This window comes from Choloepus didactylus, chromosome X, assembly GCF_015220235.1.
Source record: "Choloepus didactylus isolate mChoDid1 chromosome X, mChoDid1.pri, whole genome shotgun sequence".
Taxonomy (NCBI): Eukaryota; Metazoa; Chordata; class Mammalia; order Pilosa; family Megalonychidae; genus Choloepus; species Choloepus didactylus.
In genome coordinates, this window is record NC_051334.1 from 38,330,537 (window position 1) to 38,343,414 (window position 12,878).

Below are 12,878 nucleotides of genomic sequence, written 5' to 3' on the forward strand. Positions count from 1 at the left end.
CTACCCCAGAGCTCTTGACCTCACGAGCCTTATAATCTATTTGGGGGAACAAAGCACACTCATAAAAGAGGTTAAATGAAAGCACAGGAACAGCTGGGGAGCACGACTCTAGAGGACCCCGTGGGAGGGAGAACCAAGATTTCAAAGAGAAACAGCTTTTGGCTAACCTTGAGGGCCAGATGGGACTTGGGTGGAGGACATTCCAAAGAAAGGGAATATAGCAACAAAGGCCAAAAAGAAGACAATGTAGTGTCTATTGGAGATGGGGCAGCCACTTCACATTAAAGAATAGAGACAGATCCTACTGGAAAGATAGCTGGAAGCCAGGTCCTAAAAGGGCTGCATGACCGTCTAGGGAGTTCAGATTCTGTATAAGGGGAAACGGAAAGCTCAGTGCAGGAGAAGCATGACCTTCATTAACAAGGATTTAGCAAGCACCTAGTCCTCAAAGAGGAATAAAGAGAAATGTTCCTGACCTTTCAGAGAGAAATGAAAGCAGCGTTTTAGAGAAATGAATCCAGATGTGATGTAGCTTTTATTTTCTACTTTTGAAATAGTCTGACAAAACAAAAATTGTATTTTATTTTCAGAAGGTCCAATTTCTCTGCTCTTTTTGTTGTCAAATTTCCTGGTTACTGTTATTTTCTGCCCAGCCCTCAAACTTCAAAAAAAGAATAAAATTTGATCTCAATGAGACTTAACCTATGAGATTCTATAAACTTTACACTTTTATAGTAGCTGTTCTGCTTTAGAGACCTCAGAGAAACCTATGTCCAGATTCTTCAGAAATCACTAAATATGGGTATGTTAGCCAAGTGAATGAATAATAAACTGTAATTTAGTGCTTCAAAGCAAGAAAACTTTCTAATATGTGTTTGTATCCTACTGCTATTTAAGATCCTTAAGCATTAACAATTTAATAACATAAAGGCTAATAAGTTAATGGATATGGTGGTTTGGAACTGTATGTACTGCAGAAAATCATGTTTTTAAAGTTAATCCATTCCTGTAGGTATGGATCCATTGTAAGTAGGACTTTTTGATGAGGCTACTTCAGTTAAGGTGTGACCCACCTCATTCAGGATGGGTCTTAATCCTCTTCTTCTTGGAGTCCTTAATAAACGGAAGCAAGACAAAGAGAGAAAGCCGTGGGAGTAAGCAACTTATATCGACAAAACCTGGAAGAACAGAGAGAGACCAGCAGACGCCGCCATGTGCCTTGCCATGTGACAGAGAAGCCAAGGATCGCAGGCAACCGGCCTTTGGGAAGACAGCATTGCCTTGATGATGCCTTGATTTGGACATTTTTCTCAGCCTCAAACTGTAAGCTAATACATTCCCATTGTTTAAGCCAATCCATTTCACAGTCTCTGTGTTCAGCAGCCTAGGAAACTAAAACAGTGGATAAATAGGCAAAGGACATGAAGAGGGAGTTTAAAGAAAAAGAATTGCAAATGGCCATAAGCACATGAAAAATGCTCCCCATTCACTCTTATACTTCACATTTATTTAAAGGAATGTGTATAAAAACAGATAAATCAACGCCTTTCACAGCTGAAAATGCCTGCTCTCATCCTCTCTTGGTGGGGATGAAGGCACTCTCTCCAATGTTAATAGGAGGATAAACTGATGTGTCTTCTGAGGAAGACAATTCAGCACATGCTTTCAGGCTGTAAGTGTATACACTCCTTGCTGCAATTCCATTCTTAGACATTTCTCCTACAGATACTCTTGCACAAGTGTTTCAAAATGTGGGTAAAAGGGTATCTATTGCAATGTTTTCTGTTGTTTTTTTTTTCTCTTTTCTCTCTCTCTCTTTTTAATTTTTTTTTAACAAATCTCCATCATCCAGTAAGAGGGAGCTAGTAGGAGCTACTGTGGTATCTGCATACACTGGGAACTGCACAGTCATAAACCAAAAGGTGTAGATTGGGGTGTGCTGGTGTGGGCATGTCCATAAGTGCTTTGATCATGTGGAAATGGCACACATGAACATCAGACTGAAGGGATGTGGAGGATGCTATCACCTCATCGCTCTTGCTTGGCTTGCATATGCAAAGCAAAACATTTTGGCTTCATCCAAACATCGTGCACAATTCGAATTGTCGTATATGATAGTCTCTGACTAGAAACTGTGAATGAGCCCAATAGATTGGTGAATGGGCCCTTGCCTGAAACTGTAATGTTAAAATACCCCTTATTAGAGTATATTTATTTGGTATGCTTTGTGGTGGAAAGTTCATACCAATTTTAAAAAGTTGTCCAAAAAATTGGTATAGCTTTTCAAAAGCAGTTATAGCAAAAATTAGTAGTTAAGTGAAATAAATGAGTTGCAGAATAGTGTAATAGGGACATATATACATAATATTTAAATGTGTCTGCAGAGAAAATTCTGAAGATAAACAAGAAACTCTTGACAATGGTCCTTTGGGAGGAGAGGGAATAGGGCATAGGAGCTAAAGAGACTTGCATGTGCTATTTAAATTTTTACTATGTGAGAGCAAGAATTTTTATAGTAATAAAAGAGGCTAAATAAAGAATCTTTTAGTGACTTCCAATGGACTAGAGAAAGGGGTTAGAGTTAGGGTTCAGGTATTGACATAGAACATATTGCAGGATCTGTCTGCCCACAGACACACCACCCATGCCTCATTACAGCCATAACAAATTACCTGCAGTACCCAGAATGCATTATGACTCCCACAGGCCTTTGTGCTACTGATCCCTATGTCTGGAATGCTTATTCCAAATTCATCTATCAGAAGACTCCATCTCATCCTTCAAGATCTAGTTTAAGGGCACCCTCCTATTGGATGACTTTCTTGACCTCCTCAAACCCATCTTCCCAGGCAGGTATGCCCAGCTATGCTTTCCCTAGAAGGAATGCTGTGACTGGCTTCTCCTGAGCCATGCCTAGCTGCTCGGGCTGCTATATTTCCAACCTGAGGAAGGAGTAATTTAGGGTGGGGTATGGTACCCATGTAACATCTGCCCAGTCTGGGTGCACGGCTCAGCCACAACTGTCATGGCACTTCCCTCAGCTTGTATCCATCAGAACCAAACAGCTGTTTCCTGGACCCTTTCCCACAAGGCTGTTAGACCAGAAGCCAGCGGCTTATCTCTTATTGGCTTCGTTCATCCTAAGACATGGAAGATGGGGCTCTGACTACTTTGGGCTCACCTACTTTATCTTACTTGATAGGTTATTTTTTCACAGCAGGTTTCTGCTGGGTTATGTTGACCAATGCAGTTAATCTAACTCTCCATCTAAACTAGGGAAATTCACTCAGCCCCGGTTTTAATTTTTGTTAACAAGGAGAACAAAATCTAGAAAGAAGTCCTATAACATAGGCAGAAGTCGGCTTCATCCTTCCCATCTTCACATTCAACGTTAAATGTTCACAAACAACTGTGAGATGCATTCACTACAAAAATAAGCAAGAATAGCCAGTGAAATTCTGAAAAAGAAAAACGATGTGAGGGAACAAATCCTACTGGAAATTGCTGATGCCTTGGCAATTTAAAAAGTGTGGTACAGTGCTCGAATAAAAAAATCAGACCAAGGTAAGAGAACAGAAAGTCCAGAAATCAAACCAGATACATGATTTTAATACATGATAAAGATGGCATCTCTAATTGGCAGGGTCGAGAGAATTTTGGATTACAGGGCTGCAACATGAAAGAAAAAAAGTACAAAGTTAGATCCATACCTTAACCTGTACAACTGTACCCTAGAACAAGCTACAAATGAATTAGATATTTAAATATACAAAAGAAAAAGAAAGAAAAAAAGAGAAGCCATAAAAGCATTTCAAGAAACATGGGTGAATAGACAAAGAACATAAACATTTCACAAAAAAATGCAATAAATGACCCCTAAAACATGCGAAAATATATCCAACCTCCGTTAAAAGTATAGAAATTCAAATGAAAATTCCACTGAGGTGTTATTTTTCACCTCTCAGATTGGCAAAAATTGAAATGTGTAACAGCACATTCTGCTGGTAAGGTTGAGGGCTAGCAGGTACTCTCATACACTCCCAATGGAAATGCAAAATGTTATAACCCACATGGAGGGCAAACTGGCACGATCTATCAGAATTACAAATGTGCTTACCTTTTGAACCTGTTCCGCAGATGCACCTGCCCACGTAAGAGATGACATCTGCTCATGATTATTCATTGCAGCACCGTGTGTAATAGTGAAAGAGTGGACACAACCCAAGTGTCCATTGACAGGGTACTGGTTAAATCAACTTTGCCACTTCCACTCACAGGAATACCAGGCAGTTGCTAAAATAGAATGAAGCCACTCTTCTCTATTTTGTGACATGGAAAAAAATCTCTAGGGTGTATTAAGAGAAAAAAAGTAAAGGGCAGAATATCATATATAGTATGCTGCCTTTTGTGTAAGAAATGGGGAAGACAAGAATAACTATTCACATTTGCTTATATTTGCATAAGGAAGCACTGGAAGAATATACAATAAATTAGTCTAATTGGTTATCTAAACAGGGCAGGAGAGAAAGGGGTGGATGAAGACAGTGGTAGAGGGGAAATGCCTTAATATATGTCTTTCCATATCACTTTAATTTTCATCTCTTATGAATATATTTCAATTTCAAAAAACATACCTAAAATTTAAAAATATACACTACAGAAAATTTTGAAGTCACAGAAAACAAAAATGTGGAGTAGATTTTATGCTTAAGAAGAAATCTACGTTAAATGTGTTGCATTGTATCATTAACTTTGTTTCCTCATTAGAATCTACTGTGATCCTTCGTTTGGTCTTATGGCTCTGTCACATGTCAACCTAGGGTGTCATTGTTGAGAGGAAAAGTCCGGTGAATACTAATTATATATTATTAGGTTCATAGATTAGAAAAGACACATATAGATAACAGGTACAACATATATTGCCATCAGTTATTCATTGAGAAGTCATATGGTGAAGGATGTTTGAGCACTTCGTGGGTAGAAAAAAAAGTGATCCTTGGCATCAAGAAACTGACATTTGATGATCAAAAAGTGATTAGACTCATAAGCTCTGAGTGGAAACTTACAGGTAAGATTTCCTTACTAAAATTAAGTCATTATACATCACGGCTTTTAGGGAAACAGTGCTTTGGACTCTTGCTCAGGCCATGTGACCCCAAGGCTGATTTTATCCTCCACTGTGCCAACCCCAGAGGGTTTTGCAGTGGTGTTCTGGATCTTCCCTTTCACATCTCCATTAACACGTTTTTCCTCATCTTCAGCACTGGTACTTGCTCTGTCCTCTCTTTGTATTTTTGCCAGCACTGTCTCTTTCTCCCCATCCCTTTGACAGTATTCAGTCACCTAGAAAGATGTGCACTGGCATTCACAGGCAATGATTGGCATCAGATTCCCCTCATTATTCTGTCATAGTGTCAGCATTGAAATCGATGGGAAACCAAGTGCAATCACATGAAATTGATTGCCATTTGGGTCCTATTGATTATCCTGCCAAATCTCCGATAAGAAGAATAGCCGTGCTGGATGGCAAAAAGGCAGTGGCTATATATGCTTCAACTGCCATTTGGGGTTGGCTGAAATGGTATCTGCCCATCGATCTAGATAGATCAGAACATGTAAAAGAGATGTCCTTACAGAAAAGCATGCCAGTGGAGAGAAAACATTTCTTTTTGCCCACGAATGATGGCATCTTAAATGTACCTTCACGGACAGTCATGCTCTAACTGTCCCCTTTTTAACCTAAAAAGTTCTTTGAGACTTAGGACTTCTGGGCCATGGTGCATTGAGTTAATATAGATGATCCTTCCACTACAAACATATAGAAATGCTGGATAAAATACACCCACGATAACTTTAAATATATAGCTTAGTTCAAAATAAAGGAAAGGAAATCCCTACAAGTATAAAACTAAGAGGGAATCAAAAGCAAGGCCCATGGATTTGGGGTGGGGATAGAATTCAGCATCAGAGACAGATGTTGAGCTTCATGACTAAGTGTTTTTTTTGTTGTTGTTGTTATTATTTTTATTGTGGTAACATGTTTACAACAAAATATTCCTATTTTAACCACTTTCATGTGTATAATTCAGTGATATTAATTACATGCACAATATTGTGCTACCATCACAGGTATTGGGTTCCAATGCCCATATGAGGAAAAAAGACATGGCCTTGGGTCCATGCAAGGCAACAAGCTGGAATTTATTTTATTTCAGAAAGCTGGGACCTCAGAAGAGCTGTCCCCTCAGTGAAAAAGGACTAGAGAAACCCTCCTGATTGACCCAAGGATTTAATGAGGGAAATTGTCTCTGCTCACAACTCTAAATGGGACAAAATGGCTTCCTGTGAGAAAATGAAAGCCCCAGGTTTGTGTCATAAGTGGGTGTGGCTCTGAATTTTCACTACCTATATGCTGTGAGAAAACCCAAGGTGAGAAATTAATATAAAAACGTGTTCCAGGCCAGCAAAACCTCTGAGCCATCTGGCTGAGGGAAATGTGAAAGCAGCCTGTAGAGACCTTTCCTCAATCCAGGACACACACAACTCCAAAAAATGTGACAGTTTTTAAAAATTGACTACAATATTCATGATATTCCACTGAGAGTGGGGTCTATCTCCCTTCCCATTGAATCCAAGCAGGTTGTGCCTGCTATGATGAAAAAAACGCAGCAGAAGTAACACTAGGTGATTTCTGGGGCTAAGCCTTAGGAGATCTTGCAGCTACCACCTTAGTTGCTGGAACATTCATTCTGGATCTCCAAACCTTCATGTAAGAAATCTCACTATCCTGAGACTGCCATACAGGAGAAGCCATTCCAGGAGAGGAATAGGTGATCTTCCTTACAGTGTCAGTTGGGTGAGTGTGCCATCTTGGATGTCCAGCCCAGTAAAGCCTTCAGATGACTCCAGCCCCAACCCACATCTGGCAGTCACCTTGTGAGAGACCACACGCATGGACTGCTCAGTCAAGTCCTTCCTGAATTCCTGACCCACAAAATCAGGAGCAACATAAAATAGTCATTTAGAGCTGCTACATTTTAGGATATCTTGTTCACAGTAATTGGTAACCAGAATAAGGCAGAGGGAAGAAAATTTCTGCTGAAGAGATGCTCACTAACATAAATTATAAATCTGAGAAGAAATGATCCTTGGTGAGGGAAAAGCCCACAGACAATATGCAGAAAGATACTGAGAACTGGAGACATTATAACAATACAAAAGAGACTATATATAGGTTATGTTTAAAATGATTTTACAAGGTTGACAATTCACTCTGTCAGTGACATTGTGGAGAATCAGGTGCTTTTATGCGTTGTTGGTGGGAGCAAAAAATGTTCTAACTCCTATGGAGAGCAATTGGATTACATCGGCCAAAAGTGCAGGTACACATTTACCCAAAATTCCACTCCATGATTCTATCTTACAGATACACCTGTGCACACATGAATGACATATGTAGAAGTTATACACTGAAGTACTGTTTCTAAGAGCAAAAGGCTGGAAACAACCCAAGTGTCTAGCAATAGAGTACCGTTAAACTCACTATGGTATATCCATACAATGGAATACTATGTCATCATAAAAAAAAATGAAGTGTCATTGTTATGTGCAAAAAGTATGACACAGTAATATTTATATAGTATATGATGCTACCTTATGGCAAGAAAGGGAGAAAATCAGAATATATATTTTAAAATGCTTATATTTGCATAAAGAAACACTGGGAGGATACATAGGAAACTGATAAATGAAGTCACTTATTGGAAGGAAGACTATGTTGTTTCTTTTTTTTCCCTCTGAGCAAAATTACTTTTATCGCAGTCATAAAATCACCAATATTCATGAAAAGAAGAGGATTGGAAGTAACTTGTGTTATTTCTAGCTCAAATACTTAGGTCAGCTGTGGTTTAAAGTGTCATAGTGAAGTTGCTGTTTTATTTTATTAGAGAAGTTGTAGATGTACAGAAAAATCATGCAGAAAACACAGACTTCCCATATATCCTCCTCACACACACAATTTTCCCTATTATTCACACTTTGCATTAGTGTGTACAGTTGATGAAACAATATTCTTGTAATTATACTGTAACTATGGTCCATAGTTTACCTTAGGGTTCACTGTTCATATTGTACAGACCTATGGGTTTTAAAAAAATTTCATTCTAGTAACAACCTAAAATTTTCCCTTTTAACCACATTCAAATACATAATTCAGTGGCATTACTTACATTCACCAGATTATGCTGCCATCGCCACCATCCCTTACCAAAATTTCCCATCACCCTGAACAGAAATGCTGCACCGAGTAAGCATTTCCCCATTCTCTACCCCCATCCCGGCCCTCAGTAACCTTTATTATAGCTTCTGACTTTATGAATTTGCTTACTGTAATTATTTCATATCAGTGAAATCATACAATATTTTTCCTTTTGTGTCTGCCTTTTATCACTCAACCTCATGTCTTTAAGGTTCATCAGTGTTGTTGCATGTAGCAGAACTTCATTCCTTTTTACAGCTGAATAATATTCCATTGTTTGTATATACCTCATTTTGTTTATCCATTCATCAGTTGGTGGACACTTGGGGTGCTTCCATCTTTGGGCTGTTGTGAATAGTGCCACTATGAATATCAGTGTGAAAATATCTGTTCAAGTCCCTGCTTTCAAATCTTTTGAGTATATACCTAGAAGTGGGATTGCTGGGTTATATGGCAATTCTATACTTAATTTTCTGAGGAACTGCCAAACTGTCTCCACAGAGGCTGTACCATTTTACCTTCCTGCTAACATTGCACAAGTGTCCTATTTCTCCATATCTTCCCCAACACTTGTTATTTTCCCTTTTGTTAATAGTAGCCATTCTAGTGGGTGTGAAATGGTGTCTCATTGTGGGTTGATTTGCATTTCCTTAATGGCTAATGATGTTGAGCCTCTTTTCATGTGCTTATTGGCCAGTTGCATATCTTCTTTGGGGAAATGTCTATTCAAGTCTTTTGCCAATTTTTAAATTGGATTGTTTGTGTTGGTTTTTTTGTTGTTGAGTTGTAAGATTTCTTTATATGTTCTGGATAGTAAACCCTTATCAGATATGTGGTTTACAAATATTTTTTCCCATTCTGTAGGGTTTTGTTTTATTTTCATGATGAAGTTCTTTGAAACACAAAAGTTTTAAATTTTGATGAAGTCACATTTATCTATTTTTTTTCTTTTGTTGCTCATGCTTTTGATGTAAAGTCTAATAAAACTATTGCATAACACAAGGTCCTGAAGATGCTTTCTTATATTTTCTTCTAGGCGTTTTATAGTTTTTCTTTGTAAATTTAGGCCTTTGATCCATTTTGAGTTAATTTTTGTATATTGTATGAGGTAGGGGTCCACCTTCATTCTTTTGCCCATGGATCTTTTCTTATTTAGTGGACTTGGCACCCTTAAAAAACCCAATTGGCCAGAGATGTGTGGGTTCATTTTTTAACTCTCAGTTTGATATCTGTCCTTGTGCCAGTACTATGCTCTTTTGATTACTTTAACTGTGTAATAAATTTTAAAATTGGGAAGTGTTTGTTCTCCTTTTCCAAGATGGTTTTGGCTATTCAGGGGCCCTTACTTTTCCATAAAACTTGAATATTGGCTTTTCTATTTCTACAAAGAAAGCTGTTGGAATTTTGACTGGGATTGCATTGAATCCATAAATTGCTTTGGGTTGAATTGGCATCTTAACAATATTTAGTCTTCCAATCCATGAACATGATATGTCTTTTCACTTATTTAGGACTACTTTGATTTCTTACAGCCATATTTTGTAGTTTTCTGTGTATAAGTCTTTCACATCCTTGGTTAAATTTATTCCTAGATATTTGATTCTTTTAGTTGCTATCATAAACAGAATTTTTTCTTGATTTCCTCTTCAGATTGTTCATTACTAGTTTATAGGAAAACTACTGATTTTTCCATGCTGATCTTGTACCCCACCACTTTGCTGAATTAATTGATTATCTATGGTAGCTTTGTTGTGGATGTTTCAGTATTTTCTATATATAGGATCATGTCATCTGCAAATAGGGCAAGATTTACTTCTTCCTTTGCAATTTGGATACCTTTCATTTATTTTTCTGGCCTAATTGCTCTGACTAGAACGTCTGGTACAATGTTGAATAACTGTGGTGAAAGTGGGCATCTGTGCTTTGTTCCAGATATTAGAGGAAAAGCTTTCAGTATTTCACCACTGAGTATTATGTTAGCTGTTGTTTTTTCCTATATTCCTTTTATCATGTTGAGGAAGTTTTCTTCTCCTAGTTTTTCTAATGTTTTTATCAAGAAGGGGTGGTGAAGGAGGCTAAGTATAAGGTTGCCATATGATCCTGCAACCCTGTTATTTGGTAAATACTTGGAAGAACAGAAAGCAGGGACATGAATAGGCATTTGCACAATGGTGTTTATGGTGGCAGAATTCACTATTTGCAATGAATGGAGGCAGCCTAAGGGTACATTGATGGGTGAAGAAAAGGGTGAACTGTGGTGTATACATATAATGGAATATTGAAGGCTGTAAGAAGGAATAAAGTTGTGAGGCACGCAACCAGGGGAATGAAACTTGAGGACATTATGTTGAGTGAAATAAGCCAGAAATGAAAGGACAAATATTGTAAGGCCTCGCTAATATAAACTAACTATAGTGAGCAAATGCTGAGAATTGGAGAGCATAGGTTATCAGGCCATAGAATGTGGGCAGAGATTGGGCCATTGACAATGCGGAGTAAAGAATGTTCAATAAGGCTTATTGCAAAGGTTCGTAGATTATAAGCTCTTACAGCAGTCACACCTATTCCTGAGTTTTAACTGTTATTTAAAAGATGGTCATTTGGTACAAAATTTATATTCTCTGGAGCGCACTATCTAACTTAACTGGTATGGTTAGTTTATTCAAACAATATAATTACATGGAACCTAGAATAGGGAATGAGATTTTTTTTATTCTGGACAGGTTAGTGTAATACCTGATACATCCCAGAGTATTTGGAGCAGAAAATTAAAAAGTATTTTCAAAGTCCCCTTGAGAGACTGGGGGAAAATGTGGAAATATTAAACTTTCTCACCTGAGGAATTACTGATATTCTCACAAGCATTAGGGATTGCCAATTTAGAAGATCAAGCCCTTGATCTTAGGGCTTGCCCTTATGAAACTTATTCCTGCAAAGGAGAAGCTAAGCCTACTTATAATTATGCCCGAGTCATCCCAGAGACCCTCTTTTGTTGTTCAGATGTGGCCTCTCTCTCTCAGCCAACCTGCAAATAAACTCACTGACCTCCTCCCTAGGTGGGACATGACTCCCAGGGATGAGCCTGGACCTGGCATCATGGGATTGAGAAAATCTTCTTGACCAAAAGAGGGAAGAGAAATGAAACAAAATAAAGTTTCAGTGGCTGAGAGATTTCAAATAGAGTCAAGAGGTCATTCTGTAGGTTTTTCTTATGGATTATATAGATATCCCTTTTTAATTTCTAGTGTATTAGAATAGCTAGAAGGAAATACCTGAATCTGTTGAACTGTAATCCAGTAGACTTGAATCTTGATGATGATTGTATAACTATATATTTTATCTTATGAGCATGTAATTGTGAATATCTTGGACTGACACTCCCTTTACCCAGTGTAAAATAAAGACATTATATATATATATAAGGGGGGATAAGTCATATGGGGTGTTCTGGGTGTTCTTTTTTATTTTTATTTTTATTTCTCTATTTTGGAGTAATGAAAATGTTCTAAAATTGATTGTAGTGATGAATGCACAACTATATGATGATACTGGAAGCCATGGATTGTATGCTTTGGATGGATTGTATGGTGTGTGAATATATCTCAATAAAATTGCATTAAACAATAAAAAAAATAAATAAATAAGAAAGGGTGGTGGATTCTGACAAATGCCTTTTCTGCATCAATTGAAATGATCATATGGGTTATCTCCTTCATTCTATTAATGTGGTGTATTACATAAATTTATTTTCTTATGTTGAATGCCTGGGATAAATCCTATCTGATCATGGCACAAAGTTCTTTTAATGTGGTTTTGGAATTGGTTTCCTAGTATTTTGTTGAGGATTTTTGCATCTATATTCATAAGCAGTATTTGTCTGTAATTTTCTTTATGGGTAATATCTTTATCTGGCTTTTGTATTAGGGTGATTTTGGCCTCATAGAATGAGTTAGGAAGCGTTCCTCTTCAAATTTTTGGAAGAGTTCAAGCAGGATTGGTCTTAATTCTTATTGGAATGTTTGGTAGAATTCCCCTGTGAAGCCATCTGGTCCTGGGCTTTTCTCTGCTGGGAAGTTTTTTTATTACTCATTCAATCTCTTTGCTTGTTATTGGTCTATTGAGATCTTCTATTTCTTCTTGAATCAGTGTAGATAGTTTGTGAGTTTCTATTAATTTGTGCGTTTATTCTGAGTTTTCTAATTTTTTGGTGTATAATTATGCATAGTATCCTCTTATAATGCTTTTTATTTTGTGTGCTCAGTAGCAATGTCCCCCTTTTATTTATGTTTTTAGTTGTTTATGTCCTCTCTATTTTTCTTTGTCAGTTTAGTTAAAGTTTTGTTGATTTTATTGACAGTCTCAAAAAACCAACTTTTGGTTTCATTGATTCTCTCTATTGTTTTTTTATTCTTTATTTATCTCCACTCTAATCTTTGTTATTTCTTTCCTTCTGCTCACTGTGATTTAGTTTGCTCTTTTTTCTCTAGATCCTCCAGTTGTGAGGTTAGGTCTCTGATTTGAGATGGTTCTTCTTTTTCAGTGTAACATTTAGAGCTATAAATTTTCCTCTCAGCACTACCTTTGCTACATCCCATAAGTTTTGGCATGTTGTGTTTTCATT